Genomic DNA, 24,712 nt, shown 5'->3' with positions numbered 1-24,712 from the left:
GCAGTCGTTTTGCATATCACTTCATAAAACACGTGCCATGGAATTAGGACACCCCAAAGACAGCACATTCAAATGAAAACAGCATCGAAGCAGCCCAATCGATCAAAATCATTCTAACGTAAGCACTGTGAGATCGAGGGATACTGGTGTGTAGTATTTGACAAATTACAACAACATTATATAGTACATTGCTTTCAGATAGTATTGTTATTCCACATTACAACCTGAATTTAAAATGGACGCCACATTTTGTTGGGTTACAGCCTGAATTCAAAATGGATTCAATTATTTGTTTTGTGTCACCAGCCTACAGACAAAACCCCATAATGATAAAGTGGAATTATGTTTTTCAGTTTTTTTTTACTAATGAATAAAAAAATCAAACGCTGAAATGTATTGAGTCAATAAGTATTCAACCCCTTTGTGTTGGCAATCCTAAATAAATTATGGAGTAAAAATGTGTGTAACAAGTCACATAACTAACTTTGACTCTAATAGTTTAACATGATTTTTGAATTACTTTCTCATCTCTGTACCCCACACATACAATTATCTGTAAGGTCCCTCATCTCTGTACCCCACACATACAATTATCTGTCAGGTCCCTCATCTCTGTACCCCACACATACAATTATCTGTAAGGTCCCTCAGTCGAGCAGTGAGTTTCAAACACAGATTCAACCACAAAGACCAGGGAGGTTTTCCAATGCCTCGCAAAGGATGGCACCTATTGGGAGATGGGTGAAAATAAAGTAGCAGACATTGAATATCCCTTTGATCATGGTGAAGTTATTAATTACACTTTGGATGGTGTATCAATACACCCAGTCACTACAAAGATACAGACGTCCTTCCTAGCTCAGTGTATCAATACACCCAGTCACTACAAAGATACAGACGTCCTTCCTAGCTCAGTGTATCAATACACCCAGTCACTACAAAGATACAGACGTCCTTCCTAGCTCAGTGTATCAATACACCCAGTCACTACAAAGATACAGACGTCCTTCCTAGCTCAGTGTATCAATACACCCAGTCACTACAAAGATACAGACGTCCTTCCTAGCTCAGTGTATCAATACACCCAGTCACTACAAAGATACAGACGTCCTTCCTAGCTCAGTGTATCAATACACCCAGTCACTACAAAGATACAGACGTCCTTCCTAGCTCAGTGTATCAATACACCCAGTCACTACAAAGATACAGACGTCCTTCCTAGCTCAGTGTATCAATAGACCCAGTCACTACAAAGATACAGACGTCCTTCCTAGCTCAGTTGAGAGGAAGGAAACCGCTCAGGGATTTTGCCATGAGGCCAATAGGGACTTTAAAAGGGCTCCCGAGACGCGCAGCGGTCTAAGGCACTGCATCTCAGTGATAGAGGCGTCACTACAGGTCCTGGTTTGATTCCAGGCTGTATCACAACCAGCCGTGATTGGTAGTCCCATAGGGCGGCTCACAATTGGCCCAGTGTCGTCCGGGTTTGGCCTGGGTAGGCCGTCATTGTAAATAAGATTTTGTTTTAAGTGACTTGCCTATAAAGGTTAAATAAAAATGTAATAAAAAAATGGAAAACACAAGGCCAAATCTACACTGGAGTTGCTTACCAAGAAGGCAGTGCATGTTCACGAGTTACAGTTTAGACTTAAATCTGCTTGACCTGAAAACGGTTGCCTAGCAATGATCAACAACTAATTTGACAGAGCTTGAAGAATTTTTTAAAGAATAATGTGCAAATCATGCACCATCCAGGGGTGGAAAGCTCTTAGAAACGTACCCAGAAAGACTCACATCTGTAATCGCTGCCAAAAGTCCTTCTACAAATTACCGACTCAGGGGTGTGAATACTTATGTAAATTAGATATTTCTATATTTCATTTTCAATAGATTTGCAAAAAAGTCTGAAAACATATTTTCACTTCGTCATTATTGGGTATTGTGTGTAGATGGGTGAGAGAAAAAAAAATCAATTGAAATCATTTTAAATTCAGGCTGTAACACAACAAAATATTGGAAGAGGTAAGGGGTATGAATGCTTTCTGAAGGCAGTGGAAGCACTACACCGTCGAGGGATTCTACAGGACTCTACAGGATACGACAGTTAACCTCAGAATTCTACATATAGTACTATAGTAAACTGGAGTATGTTGTTGTGTGGGTTTGCCCAATCACAAAATTGCCCCATATGCCCTACATAACTGTGAAGATCTGATTGGACAGCTGTTAGTGATAGTGTCAGTGATTGGCCATTTGGAAGCTCCAACATATTGCTTGCTACCTGCTACTGTTATTCCTACCCTCTCAGATCTCTAACAAACAAGTTTACCCAAACATACACACCCATCCTCACGTACCTTGACAGAGTAGGCCAGTGATATGGTGACAGCGAGCGGCAGGCCCTCAGGTACAGCCACCACCAACACAGTCACTCCGATGATGAAGAACTTGACAAAGTACTGGACATAGACTGGAGTACACTCTGCTAGCCACACACGATCTGGAAACATCAACTTATTAAATATTAGGTTATTATTACTATATACAGAGCATTCTGAAAGTTTTCAGACCCCTTGACTTTTTCTACATTTTGTTAAATTACAGCCTTATTCAAAAAATTATTAAATATTTGTTTCACATCAATCTACACACAATAACCCATAATGACATCACAATAACCCATAATGACATCACAATAACCTATAATGACATCACAATAACCCATAATGACATCACAATACCCCATAATGACAAAGTGAAAACAGGTTTTTAGATTTTTTAAAATAAAACCAGAAAGGAGGTGACCAAAACCCAGATGGTAACTCTGACAGAGATCTTCTGTGGAGATGGGAGAACCTTCCAGCAGGACAACCAACTCTGCAGCACTCCACCAATCAGGCCTTTATGGTAGAGTGGCCAGGAGGAAGCCAGTCCTCAGTAAAAGGCACATAACAGCCTGCTTGGTGTTTGCCAAAAGGCACCTAAAGGACCATGAGAAACAAGATTATCTGGTCTGATGAAACCAAGATTGAATTATTTGGCCTGAATGCGAAGCATCACGTCTGGAGGAAACCTGGCACCATCCCTACGGTGAAGTATGGTGGAGGCAGCATCATGCTGTGGGGATGTGTTTCAGCAGCAGGGACTGGGAGACTAGTCAGGATCTAGGGAAAGATGAATGGAGCAAAGTACCGAGAGGTCCTTGATGAAAACCTGCTCCAGAGCATTCAGAACCTCAGACTAGGGGCGAAGGTTCACCTACCTGGAAGCCAGTGGAGAGTGCGGAGGAGTGGGGTGACATGAAAGAACTTGGGAAGGTTGAACACCAGGCGGGCTACGGCATTCTGGATAATCTGCAGAGTTTTGATGGCACAAGCGGGATGCCAAGCCAACAGCGAGTTGCAGGAGTCCAGACAGGACTGGTTCCTGTGTGAGGTAGGGTCGTACTCTATGGATGTTCCTCTTCCTGTGTGAGGTAGGGTCGTACTCTACGGATGTTCCTCTTCCTGTGTGAGGTAGGGTCGTACTCTACGGATGTCGTAGAGCATGAACCTGCAGGAGCGGGTCACTGGCTTGATGGGTGTTGTCCAGGGTCACACAAAGGTTCTTTGCACTCTGGGAGGAGGACAATGTGGAGCTGTCAACCGTGATGGAGAGGTCTTGGAGAGGGCCGGTCTTCCCTAGGAGGAAGAGTTGCTCTGTCTTGTTGACCTTGAGGTGGCTGGCCAACGTCCAAGCTGAGACCTCTGCCAGGCCACCTGGGTGTCAGAAGGGGGAAGGAGAAAAGAAGTTGAGTGTCATCCAAATAGCAGTGATAGAAGAGACCATGTGAGGATATGACGGAGCTGAGTGACTTGGTCTATAGAGAGTAGAGGAGAGGTCCATCCTCATAGCAGTGATAGGAGAGACTATGTGAGGATATGACGGAGCTGAGTGACTTGGTCTATAGAGAGAAGAGGAGAGGTCCATCCTCATAGCAGTGATAGGAGAGACCATGTGAGGATATGACGGAGCTGAGTGACTTGGTGTAGAGAGAGGAGAGGAGAGACCATGTGAAGATATGACGGAGCTGAGTGACTTGGTCTATAGAGAGAAGAGGAGAGGGACTAGAACCGAGCCCTTGGGAGAGTACATGAGCCCTTTGGAGAGTACATGAGCCCTTTGGAGAGTACATGAGCCCATGAGCCCTTTGGAGAGTACATGAGCCCTTTGGAGAGTACATGAGCCCTTGGGAGAGTACATGAGCCCTTGGGAGAGTACATGAGCCCTTTGGAGAGTACATGAGCCCTTTGGAGAGTACATGAGCCCTTTGGAGAGTACATGAGCCCTTTGGAGAGTACATGAGCCCTTTGGTGAGTACATGAGCCCTTTGGAGAGTACATGAGCCCTTTGGAGAGTACATGAGCCCTTGGGAGAGTACATGAGCCCTTTGGAGAGTACATGAGCCCTTGGGAGAGTACATGAGCCCTTTGGAGAGTACATGAGCCCTTGGGAGAGTACATGAGCCCTTGGGAGAGTACATGAGCCCTTGGGAGTGTACATGAGCCCTTGGGAGAGTACATGAGCCCTTGGGAGAGTACATGAGCCCTTGGGAGAGTACATGAGCCCTTTGGAGAGTACATGAGCCCTTGGGAGAGTACACGGTGCAGACAGATGAGAGCAGCCTGCCACGTAGAAGGTATATAATAATATAATATTATAATGATGACAGAACTACGTGAGTTTTTGTATTTTTGAATTTCCTGGTCGCATATTTAGATTTGTGGTTGCAACTATGATTCGAGTGTAATTGTATTTTTTCAAGCTTGTAATCATGAGGAGTGAAAGATTTAACAAAAGTCGTAAAACGAAGTCATTGGACATTTGAATACTTTCAATAAGCAAGCATCATTTATTAATAATAATATTATTATAATTATTTATCATTTATTTTCAGAATTATTACAAGTCCATTTACGTATATGAATATTCTGATGTTAATCAAAAATACACTTGCAGATTTTGAAGCTGCACACGCTTGGAGTTCTGTCTCTATGTTCACGTTACCAATTAAAAAAGGAATTTGATCTGGGGGCAGGAGCTTTAACTCCTGACCAATCATTTCCATCTGTCAAAAACACATTCGCCTAAACATTGGCTGGATTGTTCCATCAATCAAATCTCAGGAAGTAGCTACTCCCATGGGCAATAGAGGACGAGGTAAATGAAAATAAAACGATCTACTTGAACGTAATGGTCTCATTTCTTTCGTTTCGTAAATATATTTCTTTGTCAAGTCATGACTGTAGTTTTCTTATCATGTGAAATATAATTGTACATTTCAGAGGAACTCCAGACCAGCCAGTGACAGCAACTATTAGGGCTCCTGAGTGGCGCATCTCAGTACAAACGGCGTACCTGGTTCGAATCCAGGCTGCACCACATTGGGAGTCCCCATAGGGTGGTGCACAATTGGCCCAGGTTTGGCTGGGGTAGGCCTATGTTATGTAACTGGTGTGAAATGGCTAGCTAGTTAGCGGTGTGCGCGCTAATAGCATTTCAATCGGTGACGTCACTCTCTGAGACCTTGAAGTAGTTGTCCCCTCTTGCTCTGCAAGGGGCGAGATGGGTAACGATGCTTCGTCAGTTGTCGATGTGTGCAGAGAGGATACCTAGTTCGAGGAGAGGGACGGAAGCAATACTGTTACATCTACACAACCTTTCAAAAGTTTGGGGCCACTTAGACATGTCCTGGTTTTCCATGAAAACATGCAAAATGAATAGGAAATATAGTCTTGAAAAATAATGATTTTTACTTGAAATAATATTTGTGTCCTTCAAACTTTGCTTTCGTCAAAGAATCCTCCATTTGCAACAATTATAGAAAGTTGCAGACCTTTGGCATTCAAGTTGTCCATTTGTTGAGCTAATCTGAAGAGATTTCACCCCATGCTTCCTGAGGCACCTCCCACAAGTTGGATTGGCTTGATGGGCACTTCTTATGTACCATACGGTCAAGCTGCTCCCACAACAGCTCAATAGGGTTGAGATCCAGTGACTGTGCTGGCCACTCCATTATAGACAGAACACCAGCTGACTGCTTCTTCCCTAAATAGTTCTTGCATAGTTTGGAGCTGTGCTTTGGGTCCTTGTCCTGTTGTAGGAGGAAATTGGCTCCAATACCACAGGGTATGGCATGGTGTTGCAAAATGGAGTGATAGCCTTCCTTCTTCAAGATCCCTTTTACCCTGTACAAATCTCCCACTTTACCACTACCATATCACCACAGACCATCACGTTGCCTCCACCATGCTTGGCAGATGGCGTCAAGCACTCCTCCAGCATCTTTTCATTTTTTCTGCATCTCACAAATGTTTTTCTTAGTGATCCGAACACCTCAAACTTAGATTTGTCTGTCCATGACACTTTTTTCCAATCTTCCTTTGAGGTGTTATTTTGCCAATCTTTTATTTGTATTGACCAGTCTGAGATATGGCTTTTTCTTTGCAACTCTGCCTAGAAGGCCAGTGGGTACTTTTTAATGAAGCTGCCAGTTGAGGACTTGTAAGGCGTCTGTTTCTCAAACTAGACACTACATTTACATTTACATTTAAGTCATTTAGCAGACGCTCTTATCCAGAGCGACTTACAAATTGGTGCATTCACCTTATGACATCCAGTGGAGCAGCCACTTTACAATAGTGCATCTAAATCTTTTAAGGGGGGGGGTGAGAAGGATTACTTTATCCTATCCTAGGTATTCCTTAAAGAGGTGGGGTTTCAGGTGTCTCCGGAAGGTGGTGATTGACTCCGCTGTCCTGGCGTCGTGAGGGAGTTTGTTCCACCATTGGGGGGCCAGAGCAGCGAACAGTTTTGACTGGGCTGAGCGGGAACTGTACTTCCTCAGTGGTAGGGAGGCGAGCAGGCCAGAGGTGGATGAACGCAGTGCCCTTGTTTGGGTGTAGGGCCTGATCAGAGCCTGGAGGTACTGAGGTGCCGTTCCCCTCACAGCTCCGTAGGCAAGCACCATGGTCTTGTAGCGGATGCGAGCTTCAACTGGAAGCCAGTGGAGAGAGCGGAGGAGCGGGGTGACGTGAGAGAACTTGGGAAGGTTGAACACCAGACGGGCTGCGGCGTTCTGGATGAGTTGTAGGGGTTTAATGGCACAGGCAGGGAGCCCAGCCAACAGCGAGTTGCAGTAATCCAGACGGGAGATGACAAGTGCCTGGATTAGGACCTGCGCCGCTTCCTGTGTGAGGCAGGGTCGTACTCTGCGGATGTTGTAGAGCATGAACCTACAGGAACGGGCCACCGCCTTGATGTTAGTTGAGAACGACAGGGTGTTGTCCAGGATCACGCCAAGGTTCTTAGCGCTCTGGGAGGAGGACACAGTGGAGTTGTCAACCGTGATGGCGAGATCATGGAACGGGCAGTCCTTCCCCGGGAGGAAGAGCAGCTCCGTCTTGCCGAGGTTCAGCTTGAGGTGGTGATCCGTCATCCACACTGATATGTCTGCCAGACATGCAGAGATGCGATTCGCCACCTGGTCATCAGAAGGGGGAAAGGAGAAGATTAATTGTGTGTCGTCTGCATAGCAATGATAGGAGAGACCATGTGAGGTTATGACAGAGCCAAGTGACTTGGTGTATAGCGAGAATAGGAGAGGGCCTAGAACAGAGCCCTGGGGGACACCAGTGGTGAGAGCACGTGGTGAGGAGACAGATTCTCGCCACGCCACCTGGTAGGAGCGACCTGTCAGGTAGGACGCAATCAAGCGTGGGCCGCGCCGGAGATGCCCAACTCGGAGAGGGTGGAGAGGAGGATCTGATGGTTCACAGTATCGAAGGCAGCCGATAGGTCTAGAAGGATGAGAGCAGAGGAGAGAGAGTTAGCTTTAGCAATGCGGAGCGCCTCCGTGATACAGAGAAGAGCAGTCTCAGTTGAATGACTAGTCTTGAAACCTGACTGATTTGGATCAAGAAGGTCATTCTGAGAGAGATAGCGGGAGAGCTGGCCAAGGACGGCACGTTCAAGAGTTTTGGAGAGAAAAGAAAGAAGGGATACTGGTCTGTAGTTGTTGACATCGGAGGGATCGAGTGTAGGTTTTTTTTCAGAAGGGGTGCAACTCTCGCTCTCTTGAAGACGGAAGGGACGTAGCCAGCGGTCAGGGATGAGTTGATGAGCGAGGTGAGATAAGGGAGAAGGTCTCCGGAAATGGTCTGGAGAAGAGAGGAGGGGATAGGGTCAAGCGGGCAGGTTGTTGGGCGGCCGGCCGTCACAAGACGCGAGATTTCATCTGGAGAGAGAGGGGAGAAAGAGGTCAGAGCACAGGGTAGGGCAGTGTGAGCAGAACCAGCGGTGTCGTTTGACTTAGCAAACGAGGATCGGATGTCGTCGACCTTCTTTTCAAAATGGTTGACGAAGTCATCTGCAGAGAGGAGGAGGGGGGGAGGGGAGGAGGATTCAGGAGGGAGGAGAAGGTGGCAAAGAGCTTCCTAGGGTTAGAGGCAGATGCTTGGAATTTAGAGTGGTAGAAAGTGGCTTTAGCAGCAGCGACAGAAGAGGAAAATGTAGAGAGGAGGGAGTGAAAGGATGCCAGGTCCGCAGGGAGGCGAGTTTTCCTCCATTTCCGCTCGGCTGCCCGGAGCCCTGTTCTGTGAGCTCGCAATGAGTCGTCGAGCCACGGAGCGGGAGGGGAGGACCGAGCCGGCCTGGAGGATAGGGGACATAGAGAGTCAAAGGATGCAGAAAGGGAGGAGAGGAGGGTTGAGGAGGCAGAATCAGGAGATAGGTTGGAGAAGGTTTGAGCAGAGGGAAGAGATGATAGGATGGAAGAGGAGAGAGTAGCGGGGAGAGAGAGCGAAGGTTGGGACGGCCGCGATACCATCCGAGTAGGGGCAGTGTGGGAAGTGTTGGATGAGAGCGAGAGGGAAAAGGATACAAGGTAGTGGTCGGAGACTTGGAGGGGAGTTGCAATGAGGTTAGTGGAAGAACAGCATCTAGTAAAGATGAGGTCGAGCGTATTGCCTGCCTTGTGAGTAGGGGGAAGGTGAGAGGGAGAGGTCAAAAGAGGAGAGGAGTGGAAAGAAGGAGGCAGAGAGGAATGAGTCAAAGGTAGACGTGGGGAGGTTAAAGTCGCCCAGAACTGTGAGAGGTGAGCCGTCCTCAGGAAAGGAGCTTATCAAGGCATCAAGCTCATTGATGAACTCTCCGAGGGAACCTGGAGGGCAATACATGATAAGGATGTTAAGCTTGAAAGGGCTGGTAACTGTGACAGCATGGAATTCAAAGGAGGCGATAGACAGATGGGTAAGGGAGAAAGAGAGAATGACCACTTGGGAGAGATGAGGATCCCGGTGCCACCACCCCGCTGACCAGAAGCTCTCGGGGTGTGCGAGAACACGTGGGCGGACGAAGAGAGAGCAGTAGGAGTAGCAGTGTTATCTGTGGTGATCCATGTTTCCGTCAGTGCCAAGAAGTCGAGGGACTGGAGGGAGGCATAGGCTGAGATGAACTCTGCCTTGTTGGCCGCAGATCGGCAGTTCCAGAGGCTACCGGAGACCTGGAACTCCACGTGGGTCGTGCGCGCTGGGACCACCAGATTAGGGTGGCGCGGCCACGCGGTGTGGAGCGTTGTATGGTCTGTGCAGAGAGGAGAGAACAGGGATAGACAGACACATAGTTGACAGGCTACAGAAGAGGCTACGCTAATGCAAAGGAGATTGGAATGACAAGTGGACTACACGTCTCGAATGTTCAGAAAGTTGAGCTTACGTAGCAAGAATCTTATTGATTAAAATGATTAAAAATGATACAGTACTGCTGAAGTAGGCTAGCTGGCAGTGGCTGCGTTGTTGACTTTGTAGGCTAGCTGGCAGTGGCTGCGTTGTTGATTCGGGGGCTAGCTGGCTAGCTAGCAGTGTTGATTATGTTACGTTGCGTTAAAAGAACGACAATAGCTGGCTAGGTAACCTAGAAAATCGCTCTAGACTACACAATTACCTTTGATACAGAGACGGCTATGTAGCTAGCTATGTAGCTAGCTACGATCAAACAAATCAAACCGTTGTACTGTAATGAAATGAAATGAAAATGTGATACTACCTGTGGAGCGAGGCGGAATGCGACCGAGTTGTTAAGTTCTATTCGGTAGACGTTGGCTAGCTGTTGGCTAGCTAGCAGTGTCTCCTACGTTAAGGACGACAAATAGCTGGCTAGCTAACCTCGGTAAATAAGATAATCACTCTAAAACTACACACTCTAAACTACACAATTATCTTGGATACGAAGACAGCAAAGACAACTATGTAGCTAGCTAACACTACACTAATCAAGTCGTTCAGTTGAGGGTAATAGTTACTACAGTGCTGCTATACGGTAGACAGTGGACGTTAGCTAGCTGGCTAGCTGCTGGGCAGATAGCAGTGTAGGCTACGTTAGGACGACGAAATACGATAATTACACAATTATCTTTGATACAAAGACGGCTATGTAGCTAGCTAAGAAGAAATTGCTAAGATTAGACAAATCAAACCGTTGTACTATAATGAAATGTAATGAAAAGTTATACTACCTGCAGACCGAAGTGCGTATGCGACTGCTCGCTCCAACCCGGAAGTCTACCCGGAAGTCTAATGTACTTGTCCTCTTGCTCAGTTGAGCACTGGGGCCTCCCACCACTCTTTCTATTCTGGTTAGAGCCAGTTTGTGCTGTTCTGTGAAGGGAGCAGTACAGGGCGTTGTACGAGGTCTTCAGTTTCTTGGAAATTTCTCGCCTTCATTTCTCAGAACAAGAATAGACTGATGAGTTTCAGAAGAAAGGTCGTAATCGAACCCACAAATGCTGATGATCCAGATACTCAACTAGTCTAAAGAAGGCCAGTTTTATTGCTTCTTTAATCAGAAAACAGTTTTCAGCTGTGCTAACATAATTGCTAAAGGGTTTTCTAAATATCAATTAGCCTTTTAAAATGTTAAACTAGGATTAGCTAACACAACGTGCCATTGCAACACAGGAGCGATGGTTGCTGATAATGGGCCTCTGTACACCTATGTAGATATTCCATTTCCAGCTACAATAGTCATTTACAACAGTAACAATGTCTACACTGTATTTCTGATCAATTTGATGTTATTTTAATGGACAAAAAATAGCTTTTCTTTCAAAAACAAGGACATTTCTAAGTGACCCCAAGCTTTTGATAGGTAGTGTTTATGCTAGCTATATTTGTTACTGACTTTTGAACACTTGTCAATCTACTTCCTTCCACTTCCTGTTCATTGATTAATTGGTGACTGAAACAAGTTAGAAAGAAAAATTGACCTTATAATTTCACAGCAAATGGGCTATTGGTTGGTATCATTTTCTGATGTGCACATATTTATTTAACTAGGCAAGTCAGTTACAAATTCTTATTTACAATGACTGCATACCCGGGCCAAACCCTAACGACGCTGGGCCAATTGTGCACCTCCCTGTGGGACTCCCAATCACAGCCAGTTGTGATACAGCCGGGAATCAAATCCGGGTTTGTAGGGACTTCTCTGCCTTAGACCGCTGCACCACTCGGGAGCCCAGCGGTCTAAGGCATTGGTTTTCATGTTTTTGTTGTCATTCCATTTCAGGTGTAGAGGGAGTCAGATCACTAGAAAGCAAAGTAAATACTAACACGTCTTTGGTGATGAAAGGGACAACTATTTATTGTCATCTCTCCATCAGGCCACTGCAGTGATAAGGGCCTGGATGGTGACATCTTCAAGCAGCCTAACTGAATACTAGGGCCTTCATTAGGACCGTCCCTTTAGTTACAGCAAGAGTCACATTTAACCTGTACTGTATATGTAACCACTCAAAAGAAACTGCCAAAAACACTAGAACTGACTTATAGTATATTCACTTGTCTCTGGCTGCGTTGAGACAGGCAGCCCAATTCTGATATTCTTTCCACTAACTGGTATTTTGACCAATCACATCAGATCGTTTTTCAGTGCTGATTGATTCTGAGAGCTTTTTGAACCATAAGCTCGCAAGTGTTTTCTGCCTGTGGTCTGATGTTTAAGTTATCATAGTAGTTTAGTAAAAATGAAGAGACCAACAGGCCATGAAAAAGTTATGTTTTGTAACCGATTTAAGTAAAATAAAAACATGAGTAGTTTTATACAAAACTTTATTGCATTTGGTGGTCATCCCCCAAATGTGACCATTTACAGCCTTGATAGTTGCATCCTTCCTCTGGGAACTGTCTGCTGACAGGGTGGCAGGTTCGTTGATGTTCTAGAGTTCCACAGCCCAGCAGACTCACCTAGAGGTAAAGGGGTGGACATGTTAGTTTTTTAAAATAAAAGTCTGGGAGTGTGTCAAGTATATCACAACCAGTGGAGCTTACTTCTCTGTGCTGTGGAGAGATCGCAGGTAGGTGGTCAGATGGCTGTGGAGAGATCGCAGGTAGGTGGTCAGATGGCTGTGGAGAGATCGCAGGTAGGTGGTCAGATGGCTGTGGAGAGATTGCAGGTAGGTGGTCAGATGGCTGTGGAGAGATTGCAGGTAGGTGGTCAGATGGCTGTGGAGAGATTGCAGGTAGGTGGTCAGATGGCTGTGGAGGTTCTTGGAATATTCTGCCTCTGTAGCACATGTAAAGAGATGGATAGAGGTACTGAATGCTAAGTCATGCATATTTAACTTTTTTTTTTTTTTTTAATTTAATTTAAAAAAAAAATATTATTTTTATTTTTTTTACATACAATGAGATCCAAAAATATTGGGACAGTGCATTTTTTTGTTGTTTTGGATTTATACTCCAGCACTTTGAAATTATACAATGCCTGAGGTTAAAGCTTTAATATGAGGGTATTTTCATCCATATCAGGTGAACTGTTTAGAAATTACAGCACTTTTTGTACATAGTCCCCGCCATTGTAGGGGACCAAAATTATTGGGAAAATTCACTTGTGTATTAAAGTATCAGAATGTTAAGTATTTGTAATTGTGCGTCGGTAACTTTCCCATTCATCATTATTCCCGATTCATTCAGAATGATCCACAATCATTCTAGCATCCCAATGAATGTAGAAGTTTAGTCCCCTTGCCACAGTTTAGTCCCCTGGGACAGAAATCTCCCATGTCTGTGTTTTTGAATGAGCTTCCCAAGTTACACGTTTGGCTACAAGTCTGCATGATAGAATTAGATCCACACATTATTCTCATTCTAACCTTGTGAATAAACTCCAAGGTGTTTTACCTGGTGTCTGTCTGGGTGTTGGGGATGTGCTTCAACCTGAGTAAAAGAGGAGAGAGAGGGGGGGGGAAGAAATTAATCTCACTGCTCAAATTGCAGTCCTGGTTCAAGTTGCTGGGAACCATAACTACCTTAAAATGTGCCATCATTTTTTAAAACAATTTTACATGTAAACTTGATCAAGTTGTCCCCATTTACTTTTAACTAGCTAGTCTATTTGCTGTTAAATTGAGAATGCAACTGTTGAGAAAGCAACAGTCACCAACTAACTAATCAATAAAGTAGTTTGACAAGTGTTCAAAAGTCAGTAACAAGTCTTTAAAATATAGAGAGCAAATATATCGTTTTTATTTTCTAGAAACTTAGCTAACATTAGTTACAATGCAGTGATGATAGTGGGAGTTAACTAGCTTGCTTTCCCTACATTTTCAATTTAGCTAGACATCTATCTAGCTAACCGCATCGACTGTACAGCAGCTTTATCAATCCGATGGTTAACTAGCAAATATATTTGTCTGATAAAGCTATGATGAATGTCAGAGGCCAGCTTGTATTGGTTGGTCTGGGGTTCATCTGAAATGTACATTTATATTTCACATGATAAGCGAACTACTGTCTTTTCACACAAAAATCTATATACACGCAGATAAAAAGAGACTTTTACCTTCAAGTAGCTTGTTTTGGTTTGAATTAACTCGTCCTCTTTGGCTCATGTGGGTAGCTACTTCCTGAGATTTAATTGAAGGAACAATCCAGCCAATGGTTAGATGTCTGTGGTTTTGGCAGAGGAAACGGATTGGTCAGGAGTAAAAGGTCCTGCCCCCAGAACTGCTCAAATATAATATCTATTTGCGAATCTCTGTGTACAAATTTACAAAACTCTCTTGGTAACGTGACGACAGTGACAGAACCCCGAGCGCATGTAGATTCAATATCAGTAAGTATCAGTCATTTTTTATTCACAGAAAAATATTAATACTTGTAAATTGATTTATAATAATTCTGAAAATAGATTATGCAAATCTTATTTCATGTATTCAAATGTCAAATTACATGTTGTTAAATCTTTCACTCATCAGGATACAAGTGTGCAAAATTAAATTGCATATTTACGAATCGTAGATGCAACCAATAATCTCAATGTGTGACAACGAAATTAGAAATAAAAACTCATATAGTTCTGTTATCATTATAATCCCATATTCCAAGAGTGTGCAGAGTCTGAGACTGCAGAGAGGAGAATCTGATGGTCTTGAATGCAGCCGATAGATCTAGGAGGATGAGAACAGAGGGGAGAGTCAGTTTTGGCAGCGAGCAGAGCCTCCGTGACACAGAGGAGAGCAGTCTCGGTTGAGTGACCCATCTTGAGGCCTGACTGGTTAGGGTCCAGAAGAGCCTCCGTGACACAGAGGAGAGCAGTCTCGGCAGCGAGCAGAGCCTCCGTGACACAGAGGAGAGCAGTCTCGGCAGCGAGCAGAGCCTCCGTGACACAGAGGAGAGCAGTCTCGGTTGAGTGACCCATCTTGAGGCCTGACTGGTTAGGGTCCAGAAGAGCCTCCGTGACACAGAGGAGAGCAGTCTCGGCAGCGAGCAGAGCCTCCGTGACACAGAGGAGAGCAGTCTCGGCAGCGAGCAGAGCCTCCGTGACACAGAGGAGAGCAGTCTCGGTTGAGTGACCCATCTTGAAACCTGACTGGTTAGGGTAAAGAAAATCATTCTGAGAGAGATAACGAGAAAGTTCGTCAGAGACAGCACACTCAAGTGTTTTGAAAAGAAAGAAAAGAAGGATACCGGTCTGTAGATTTTGACATCCGAGGGATTGAGTATTGATTTCTTGAGAAGGGGTGACTCTGGACATTTTGAAGTCAGAGGGGACTCAGTCAGGGGGTCAGGGATGAGTTGATGAGGGAAGTGAGGAAAGGGAGAAGGTCTCCAGAGATGGTCTGGAGAAGGGAGGAGGGGATGAGGGAGGGAGGAGGGGATGAGGTCGAGCGGGCAGGTTGTTGGGTGGCCGGACCTCACTAGTCACAGAATTTAATCTAGAGAAAGTGGAGAACGTGGTCAAGGCGTGGGGTAGTTATGTGTGAGTGGGACCAGTGGACGCAATAGGCGGAGTGAATGAGGAGCAGGTGGAAATTGTCTTGGATGATAAGTGCTCCGAAAGTTTAGTTTTCCTCCATTTTTCCTCTGCTGCCCGCAGCCCTGTTCTGTCAGCTCGCAAGGGGTCACTCAGCCACAGAGCAGGCGGGGAGGGTCAAGCCGACCGGCAGGAATGGGGACAATGTCATAGGATGCAGAAAGGGACGAGAGTAGGGTCGAAGATACATGATCAGGAGACAGGAGAGAGAAGAATTTAGCAGAAGGGACAAATGATAGGATAGAGGAAGGGAGAGAGAGGGAATCTGGGTAGGGGCTGAGTGGTTAGAGTTGGAGGAGAGGGAGACAAAAAAGGAAACTAAGTAGTGATCAGAGACCAGAAGGGGGGTTGCAGTGAGATTAGTGAGAACAGCCTCTAGTAAAGAGGAGGACAAGCGAATTGCCTGCCTTGTGAGTGGGAGGGGACTGGGAAAGTGGGAGGGGACTGGGAAAAGGTGAGGTAAAAAAAGAGGCAAGGACGGAAATTAAGAGGTGGAAACAAATTAATGAAAGGAAGCTGCCCAATGAGAGGTGAGCCATCGTCAGGAACTGAGCTTATCATGGTTCCCAGCACTAACCCTACAATAGGCAGTCGCAACAAACATGTTTGATTATTGGCTTCAGCATGGAAATATATTTCACTACACACTAAATGTACTGCATGTTCAAACAATGTTTTATTTCTAAATGTTACTTTTATTTTTCTAGGCAAGTCAGTTAAGAGCAAATTGTTATTTACAAGGACGGCCGAGCCCGGCCTACCCCGGCCAAACCCGGCCTACCCCGGCCAAACCCGGCCTACCCAAGCCAACCCCGACCAAACCTAGCCTACCCCGACAAACCCGGCCTACCCCGGGCCAAACCCGGCCTACCCCGGGCCAAATCCGGACGACGCTGGACCAATTGTGCTCCGACCTATGGGACTCCCAATCACCAACGGATGTGAGACAACCCAAACATTATAAGAAGATTAGCTTGCCGTTGATATGGCCTGTTAGTGACCAGGGTTGGCTGGGGTTGGCTGGGGTTGGCTGGGGTAGGCCGGGGTAGGCCGGGGTAGGCCGGGGTAGGCCGGGGTAGGCTGGGGTAGGCCGGGGTAGGCCGGGGTAGGCCGGGGTAGGCCGGGGTAGGCTGGGGTTGGCCGGGGTAGGCCGGGGTAGGCCGGGGTAGGCCGGGGTTGGCCGGGGTAGGCCGGGGTAGGCCGGGGTAGGCCGGGGTAGGCCGGGGTAGGCCGGGGTTGGCCGGGGTAGGCCGGGGTAGGCCGGGGTAGGCTGGGGTTCCTTTCTAAATGTAATCCGTTACAGTTACTGTCTAAAATTGTCATCAGTAACGTAACTTCTGGATTACCCAAACTCAGGGACGTAATCTGATTACATTCAGTTACTTTTAGATTACTTTTAGTTACTTTCCCTTTAAGAGGCATTAGAAGAAGACAATAATGTATGTAACCAATTGAACAACATCTATTGCAGGATAAATCAATGTTAAAGTTTACATAGCTGGCAATACATGGATGTTACATTTCACTTTATGGGTTGGTTATGTAGGCGTCTTCGAACCCATTGCTTTCTACTAAATATAATAATACTATTAAATTATATTTTTACATTAAAAACCAAAGTTTATCAGCATTCCAGTCATTCCAATAAATTTTATACCCGTTGATCTTCAAGAATAGGACTTCGAAATATGGAAGTATAGATTAGCCAAATAGTTTTACCTGAGCATAACCCCAAAAACTAAGGACTTATTAGCCAGCCCTACTCTGTTGTTTATGCTTTTGTTGTCATGGAGGACTTGATTGGGCTCATTGATTTGAGTTGAAAAATAAATGCTGCCCTCATGGAATGGCATGCTTAGAGCACTACTGAAATTTGCATGTGAAAAATGAATGCCACATGCTGCATTTGAAATCAAATCGAACTTTCCTGTCCATGTGCCCCAACAACTGTAGACTTTACAGTGAAATAGATTGAGCAATAAAAGCCCCACTGTTATATAATTCCATAGGCTGGAATCCGCACTATGCAGCTGTTGCAAGAGCGCATTTTTCACTGGCTGTCCACTGGTTTCAAAAACAATGATTGATAGGCAGCTTAAACTTTTTGAATTGAACCATTATTGGGTTCAAATAGACATTTAGATTTGTGAACAGCCATCTACAATCCGTAAGAAGCTAAATGAGAGGGCAGCAGTGTGATTCACATCAATGCGCTATGTAGATATCAATAATAAGTGATATCCGTATCGCCGTAGGAAACAGAGGAGACAGAGAAACAGAGGAGGAAACAGAGAAGGAGACAGAGAAACAGAGGAGGAGGAGACAGCCACAGAGGAGGTAACAGAGGAGGAGGCAGAGGAGGAGACAGACACAGAGGAGGAGACAGAGGAGGTGACAGACCAACAAAGGAGGAAACAGAGAAAACAGAGGAGGAGACAGTGGACGAGACAGAGCAATAGAGGAGGAAACAGAGAAGGAGACAGAGCAACAGAGGAGGAAACAGAGGAGGAGACAGAGCAACAGAGGACGAAACAGAGGAGGAGACAGAGCAACAGAGGAGGAGACAGCAACAGAGGAGGAGACAGAGGAGGAGACAGCAACAGAGGAGGAGACAGAGGAGGAGACAGCAACAGAGGAGGAGACAGAGAAACAGAGGAGACAGATAAACAGAGGATGAGACAGAGGAGGAGGCAGAGGAAGAGACAGCAACAGAGGAGGAGACAGCAACAGAGGAGGAAACAGAGGAGACATAGAAACATAGAAACAGAGGAGGTGACAGAGCAACAGAGGACGAGACAAAGGAGGTGACAGAGCAACAAAGGAGGAAACAGAGGAGGAGGAGGAAACAGAGGGGAAAGAGAAACAGAGGATGAGACAGAGCAACAGAGGACAAGACAGAGGAGGAGGCAGAGGAGGTGACAGCGCAACAAATGAGGAAACAGAGGAGGAGACAGCAACAGAGGAGGAAACAGAGGCCGAGACAGAGCAACAGAGGAGGAAACAGAGGACGAGATAAAGCAACATAGGAGGAAACAGAGGACGAGACAGAGCAACAGAGGAGGAGACAGCAACAAAGTAGGAAACAGAGGAGGTAGAGGAGGAGACAACAGAGTAGGAAACAGAGGAGGAGGCAGCAACAGAGGAGGAGACAGCAACAGAGGAGGAAACAGAGGGGAAAGAGAAACAGAGGATGAGACAGAGGAGGTGACAGAGCAACAGAGGGCGAGACAGAGGAGGTGACAGAGCAACAGAGGAGGTGACAGAGAAACTGTGGACAATACAGAGGAGATGACAGAGCAACAGAGGACGAGACAGAGGAGGTGACAGAGCAACAGAGGATGAGACAGAGGAGGTGACAGAGCAACAAAGGAGGAAACAGAGAAACAGAGGATGAGACGGCAACAGAGGAGGAGACAGCAACAGAGGAGGAGACAGAGGAGGTGACAGAGAAACAGAGGACGAGGCAGAGGAGGTGACAGAGCAACAGATGACGAGACAGAGGAGGTGACAGAGAAACAGAGGACGAGACAGAGGAGGTGACAGAGCAACAAAGGAGGAAACAGAGAAACAGAGGACGAGACAGAGCAACCACGGAGGAAACAGAGGACGAGACAGAGCAACAGAGGAGAAGACAGAGGACGAGGCAGAGCAACATAGGAGGAAACAGAGGATGAGACAGAGCAACAGAGGAGGAGACAGAGGAGGAGACAGCAACAGAGTAGGAAACAGAGGAGGAGACAGAGGAGGAGACAGCAACAAAGAAGGAAACAGAGGTGACAGAGCAACAAAGGGGGAAACAGAGCAACAGAGGACGAGACAGAGGATGAGACAGAGCAACAGAGGTGGAGACAGAGAAACAAAGGAGGAAACAGAGAAACAGAGGATGAGACAGCAACAGAGGAGGAGACAGAGGAGGAGACAGCAACAGAGGAGGAGACAGCAACAGAGGAGGAGACAGAGGAGGAGACAGCAACAGAGGAGGAGACAGCAACAGAGGAGGAGACAGAGGAGGAGACAGCAACAGAGGACAAGACAGAGCAAGACAAGACAACACCCGTGCCAATATATCCAACAAAAACCTGCTTCGCTGGCATTATCACTTAAATGTACTACAACGTTATTAACACAACAATAACGTTATTAACACAACAACAACAACGTTAACACAACAACAACAACAACATTATTAACACAACAACAACGTTAACACAACAACAACAACATTATTATTAACACAACAACAACAACATTATTAACACAACAACAACGTTATTAACACAACAACAACAACAACAACAACAACAACATTATTAACACAACAACAACGTTATTAACACAACAACAACAACAACATTATTAACACAACAACAACATTATTAACACAACAACAACAACAACAACAACATTATTAACACAACAACAACAACAACAACGTTATTAACACAACAACAACAACAACAACAACATTATTAACACAACAACAACAACAACAACATTATTAACACAACAACAACAACAACAACAACGTTATTAACACAACAACAACATTATTAACACAACAACAACAACATTATTAACACAACAACAACAACATTATTGACACAACAACAACGGTATTAACAAAACAACAACATTAACACAACAACATTATTAAAACAACAATAACATTATTAACACAACAACAACAACATTATTAACACAACAACAACGTTATTAACACAACAACAACAACAACAACAACATTATTAACACAACAACAACGTTATTAACACAACAACAACAACAACATTATTAACACAACAACAACGTTATTAACACAACAACAACAACAACATTATTAACACAACAACAACGTTATTAACACAACATCAACAACATTATTGACTCAACCTGCAACACAACAACAACGTTATTGACTCAACCTGTAACACATCAACAGCATTATTGACTCAACCTGCAACACATCAACAGCATTATTGACTCAACCTGCAACACATCAACAGCATTATTGACTCAACCTGCAACACATCAACAGCATTATTGACTCAACCTGCAACACATCAACAACATTATTGACTCAACCTGCAACACATCAACAACATTATTGACTCAACCTGCAACACTTCGACATGAACATTTCCTATGCTTGTTGCCAATATAAAAACATCTCACCTTCTATTACGAACGTCTGGATGACAAAATACAACACCAAGATGAGCACTGTTATAGCTGACATCACCAGGCCTAGACAGAGAGAGACAGAAAGAATGATGTGTGACCATGTAACTTTATGACGATGTTATGTTACATCAGGCCATACTAATTTAATTGACTGTATAACTTTATGACACTGCAATGTTACATAAGGCCATACTAATTTAATTGACGAGCAGAAGATGGAAGAAATATCCACCCAAAATAAAATGACTCCAAATTCAGAGGTGAAAATGGGGGGGGGGGGGTGTATTTGTCCTGTTTCACATTTGTTCAAGTGTGTGACCTGTAAAAGTGTGTGGTATTACCTGTAAAAGTGTGTGGTATTACCTGTAAAAGTGTGTGGTATTACCTGTAAAAGTGTGTGGTATTACCTGTAAAAGTGTGTGGTATTACCTGTAAAAGTGTGTGGTATTACCTGTAAAAGTGTGTGGTATTACCTGTAAAAGTGTGTGGTATTACCTGTTAAAGTGTGTGGTATTACCTGTAAAAGTGTGTGGTATTACCTGTAAAAGTGTGTGGTATTACCTGGAAAAGTGTGTGGTATTACCTGGAAAAGTTTTGTTTGGCATATCCCACTCCCCTAAAACACACTTGGAGAGTAGGGTCACGGCCAGGGATCTGCCATTATTGACAGGGACCCTGGAGAAATTTGGGTGAAGTGCTTTGCTCAAGGGTACATTGGCAGATTTGATAGCAAGTGGCTTGTTCTGGTCCCTATAGTGTTTGTTTTTTTACTTGTAATGAACTGCTTTCCTTCTTGTTTACACAGAGTGTTCATGGACCTGACTTTTCGGGAATTGTTGTTTGTGCCTCACCACCTCTTCCCCTTTCAAGAACATCTGAACATCCACAGTGGACACACATCTGAACATCCACAGTGGACACACATAGGGCATCCACAGTGGACACACATCTGAACATCTACAGTGGACACACATCTGAACATCTACAGTGGACACACATCTGAACATCCACAGTGGACACACATAGAACATCCACAGTGGACACACATCTGAACATCCACAGTAGACACACATCTGGGCATCCACAGTGGACACACATAGGGCATCCACAGTGGAAACACATCTGGGCATCCACAGTGGACACACATAGGGCATCCACAGTGGAAACACATCTGAACATCCACAGTGGACACACATCTGAACATCCACAGTGGACACACAACTGAACATCCACAGCGACTGGCTCATAAAAAAAAAAAAAATACTGCATAGTTTTCTATGTACTATTTTTTACATTATTAGCTCAGGAAATGTTGTGTGTCATTACATACAGCCGGAAAGAACTATTGGATATAGAGCGGTGGTTACTCACCAGAAATACCAGCATTATGACCAGGAATACGACTTCCCTGGACCAGATCCTTTGTTCACTCTCCCCGGAGCAATCAAAAATTTTCCAGGGGCCGACTCAAAACCTCGCCGGCAGAGGAGAGGCACTCGAGGCGGCCTGCTAGTTCGACTTAGGAGGCGCGCACACCACCTACCGCTTCCGAGTATATTACTCGCTAATGTCCAGTCTTTGGATAACAAAGTTGATGAGCTTCGAGCAAAGCTTTCTTTCCAGAGAGACATCGGGGGCTGGAACATACTTTGTTTCACAAAAACATAGCTCTCTCTGGATACTCTGTCGGAGTCGGTAAAGCCAGCAGGATACTCAGTACATCATGCAGACAGGAATAAACATCTCTCAGGGAAGAAGAAAGGCTGAGGGGTGTGTTTCATGATTAACGACTCATGGTGTAATTCTAGGAACATACAGGAACTCAAGTCATTTTATTCACCAGACCTAGAATACCTCACAATTACATGCCAACCAAATTATCTCCCAAGAGAATTCTCCTCCGTCATCGCCACGGCCGTTTTACATCCCACCTCAAGCCGAAACCTCGATGGCCCTCGAACTTCACTGGACTTTATAGAAACTTGGAAATCACACATCCTGAGGCTGAGGCTGCATTTATTGTAGCGAGGGATTTTAACAAAGCAAATCTGAGGACTAGGATGCCAAAATTCTATCAACATGTTGACTCTCCTACTCGCGCAACCAAGACTCTCGAACATTGCTATTTAAACTTCCGGAATGCTTACAAGACCCTCCCCTGTCCTCCTTTTGGCAAATCTGATCACGAATCCATCTTGCTCCTCCCGTCCTATAGGCAGAAACTCAAACAGGAAGTCCCCGTGCTTCGTACTATTCAACGCTGGTCTGATCAATCGGAATCCACGCTTCAGGATTGTTTTGATCACGTGGACTGGGATATGTTCCAGGTAGCGTGCAAAAATAATCTAGATGTATACACGGATACGGGGACCGAGTTCATAAGGAAGTGTATCGGAGATGTAGTACCCACTGTGACTATTAAAACCTACCCATATCACCTCTACCTTACCTGCCACCCTAGACCCAATTCAATTCACCCCAATAGATCCACAGACGATGCAACCGCCATCACTCTGCACACTGCCCTATCCCATCTGGACAAGAGGAATACCTATGTAAGAATGCTGTTTATTGACTTCAACACCATAGTACCATCCAAGCTCATCATTAAGCTTAAGGCTCTGGGTCCGAATCCCGCCCTGTGCTACTGGGTCCTGGACTTCCTGACAGGCCGCCCCTAGGTGGTGAAGGTAGGAAACATCATGACTGCGTGGCCGTGCATGCCTCCAACTCAATCATCAAGTTTGCAGACGACACAACAGTATTAGGCTTGATTACTAACGATGACGAGACAGCCAACAGAGAGGAGGTAAGGGCTATGGGAGTGTGGTTTCAGGAAACAACCTCTCACTCAGCGTCAACATAACAAAGGAGATGATCGTGGACTTCAGGAAACAGCAGAGGAAGCACCCCCCTATCTACTTCGACGGGACCATAGTGGAGAAGGTGGAAAGCTTCAAGTTACATGGCCTACACATCACTTACAAACTGAAATGGACCACCCACACAGACAGTGTGGTGAAGAAGGCGCAACTTAGCCTCTTCAACCTCAGGAGGCTAAGGAAATTTGTCACCTAAAAACCTCACAAATGTGTATACAGTCTTAATTCATTCCTCCTTAGATTTGTGTGTGTTGGGTATATATTGTGTAATTTGTTAGATATTACTTAGATATTACTCCACTGTCGGAGCTAGAAGCACAAACATTTCGGTACACCCGCAAAAATCACATGTATGTGATCAATAACATTTATTTTATTTGCTGCCTACATACAGACTTGAAATCATTGGCCACACTAACAAATGGATCACTAGTCACTTTATTAATGCCACTTTAATAATGATGTTTACATATCCTGCATTACTCACCACCTATTGCATTCCCTATGCCGCTCGGTCATTGCACATCCATATATTTATACGTACATATTCTTATTCTATCCTTTTACTTAGATGTGTGTGTATTAAGTAGTTGTTGTGGAATTGTCAGATTACACGTTAGATATTCTGCACTGTCGGAACTAGAAGCACAAGCATTTTGCAACACTCGCAATGATATCTGCTTACCATGTGTAAATCTGATTTGGAATCACTTGTACTGTTCCTTGTCAAGGCCCTTCCTGCTGAGGTCATGCATCATGTCAACTTCTATATCAATGATGTTGAATTGTTGTGCAATTTCACCATGTGTTGTGGGCTGCTGTTCCAGTTAAGTCAGTCAAACCGGTTGCAACAGGATATAGGCTCTTTTCAAAGGTCTCTTTCAGGTCTGGGTTTTTGGTTGTTTGTTTCACCTAGGCTCGTCATGGTGCTACACTGTTTCATACGCTTTCCCTTTTGATTTTTCCATCTTCTCCATGGCCAGGACAGTTCCCTGCAGCCCCAAGTTTAGGCAGGGTGCTGTTCTACAAGTGATAAGCATGTCAAGAGGCTTGAACAAAACCATAGATGGTTTCGTGGTCTAGACCACCATCAGATTGATCGAAATGTAACTTGTTGAGAGAGACTCAATCTTCACTGTAGTTCCCTCCAATTACATTTTGTAATTTAATTTTTGTTCCTCCCCCCAATTTTATAATTGGAATGTGATACAAAACGCGGCAACGGTGTGCTTTAGGACCATGCGGACACATCCGGACGGTCGGGTAGGCTGTTTGGAGTATATATGTCTTAGAGGACG

General features: G+C 44.9%; 1 long non-coding RNA gene and 1 pseudogene across 4 annotated transcripts; both read right to left on the bottom strand.

Moving 5' to 3' along the window:
* LOC115126011 (plasma membrane calcium-transporting ATPase 3-like) overlaps positions 1-24,712 on the bottom strand; it is a 180,375-nt pseudogene that overhangs the window by 97,194 nt on the left and 58,469 nt on the right.
* Positions 12,132-16,014, bottom strand: LOC115126232 (uncharacterized). 4 transcript variants are annotated; one of them, XR_010463503.1, is made up of 4 exons: positions 13,879-16,014; positions 13,190-13,253; positions 12,366-12,600; positions 12,132-12,281 (listed from the first exon to the last, which is right to left on the bottom strand). It is a non-coding gene; the product is annotated as an uncharacterized LOC115126232 (long non-coding RNA). The 4 variants fall into 4 exon arrangements; XR_010463504.1 differs by having other exon boundaries at positions 12,366-12,572; positions 13,879-16,013; XR_003863108.2 differs by having other exon boundaries at positions 13,218-13,253; positions 13,879-16,010.

This window comes from Oncorhynchus nerka, unplaced genomic scaffold, assembly GCF_034236695.1.
Source record: "Oncorhynchus nerka isolate Pitt River unplaced genomic scaffold, Oner_Uvic_2.0 unplaced_scaffold_998, whole genome shotgun sequence".
NCBI classification, from domain to species: domain Eukaryota; kingdom Metazoa; phylum Chordata; class Actinopteri; order Salmoniformes; family Salmonidae; genus Oncorhynchus; species Oncorhynchus nerka.
This window is presented reverse-complemented; position numbering and strand designations above follow the sequence as displayed.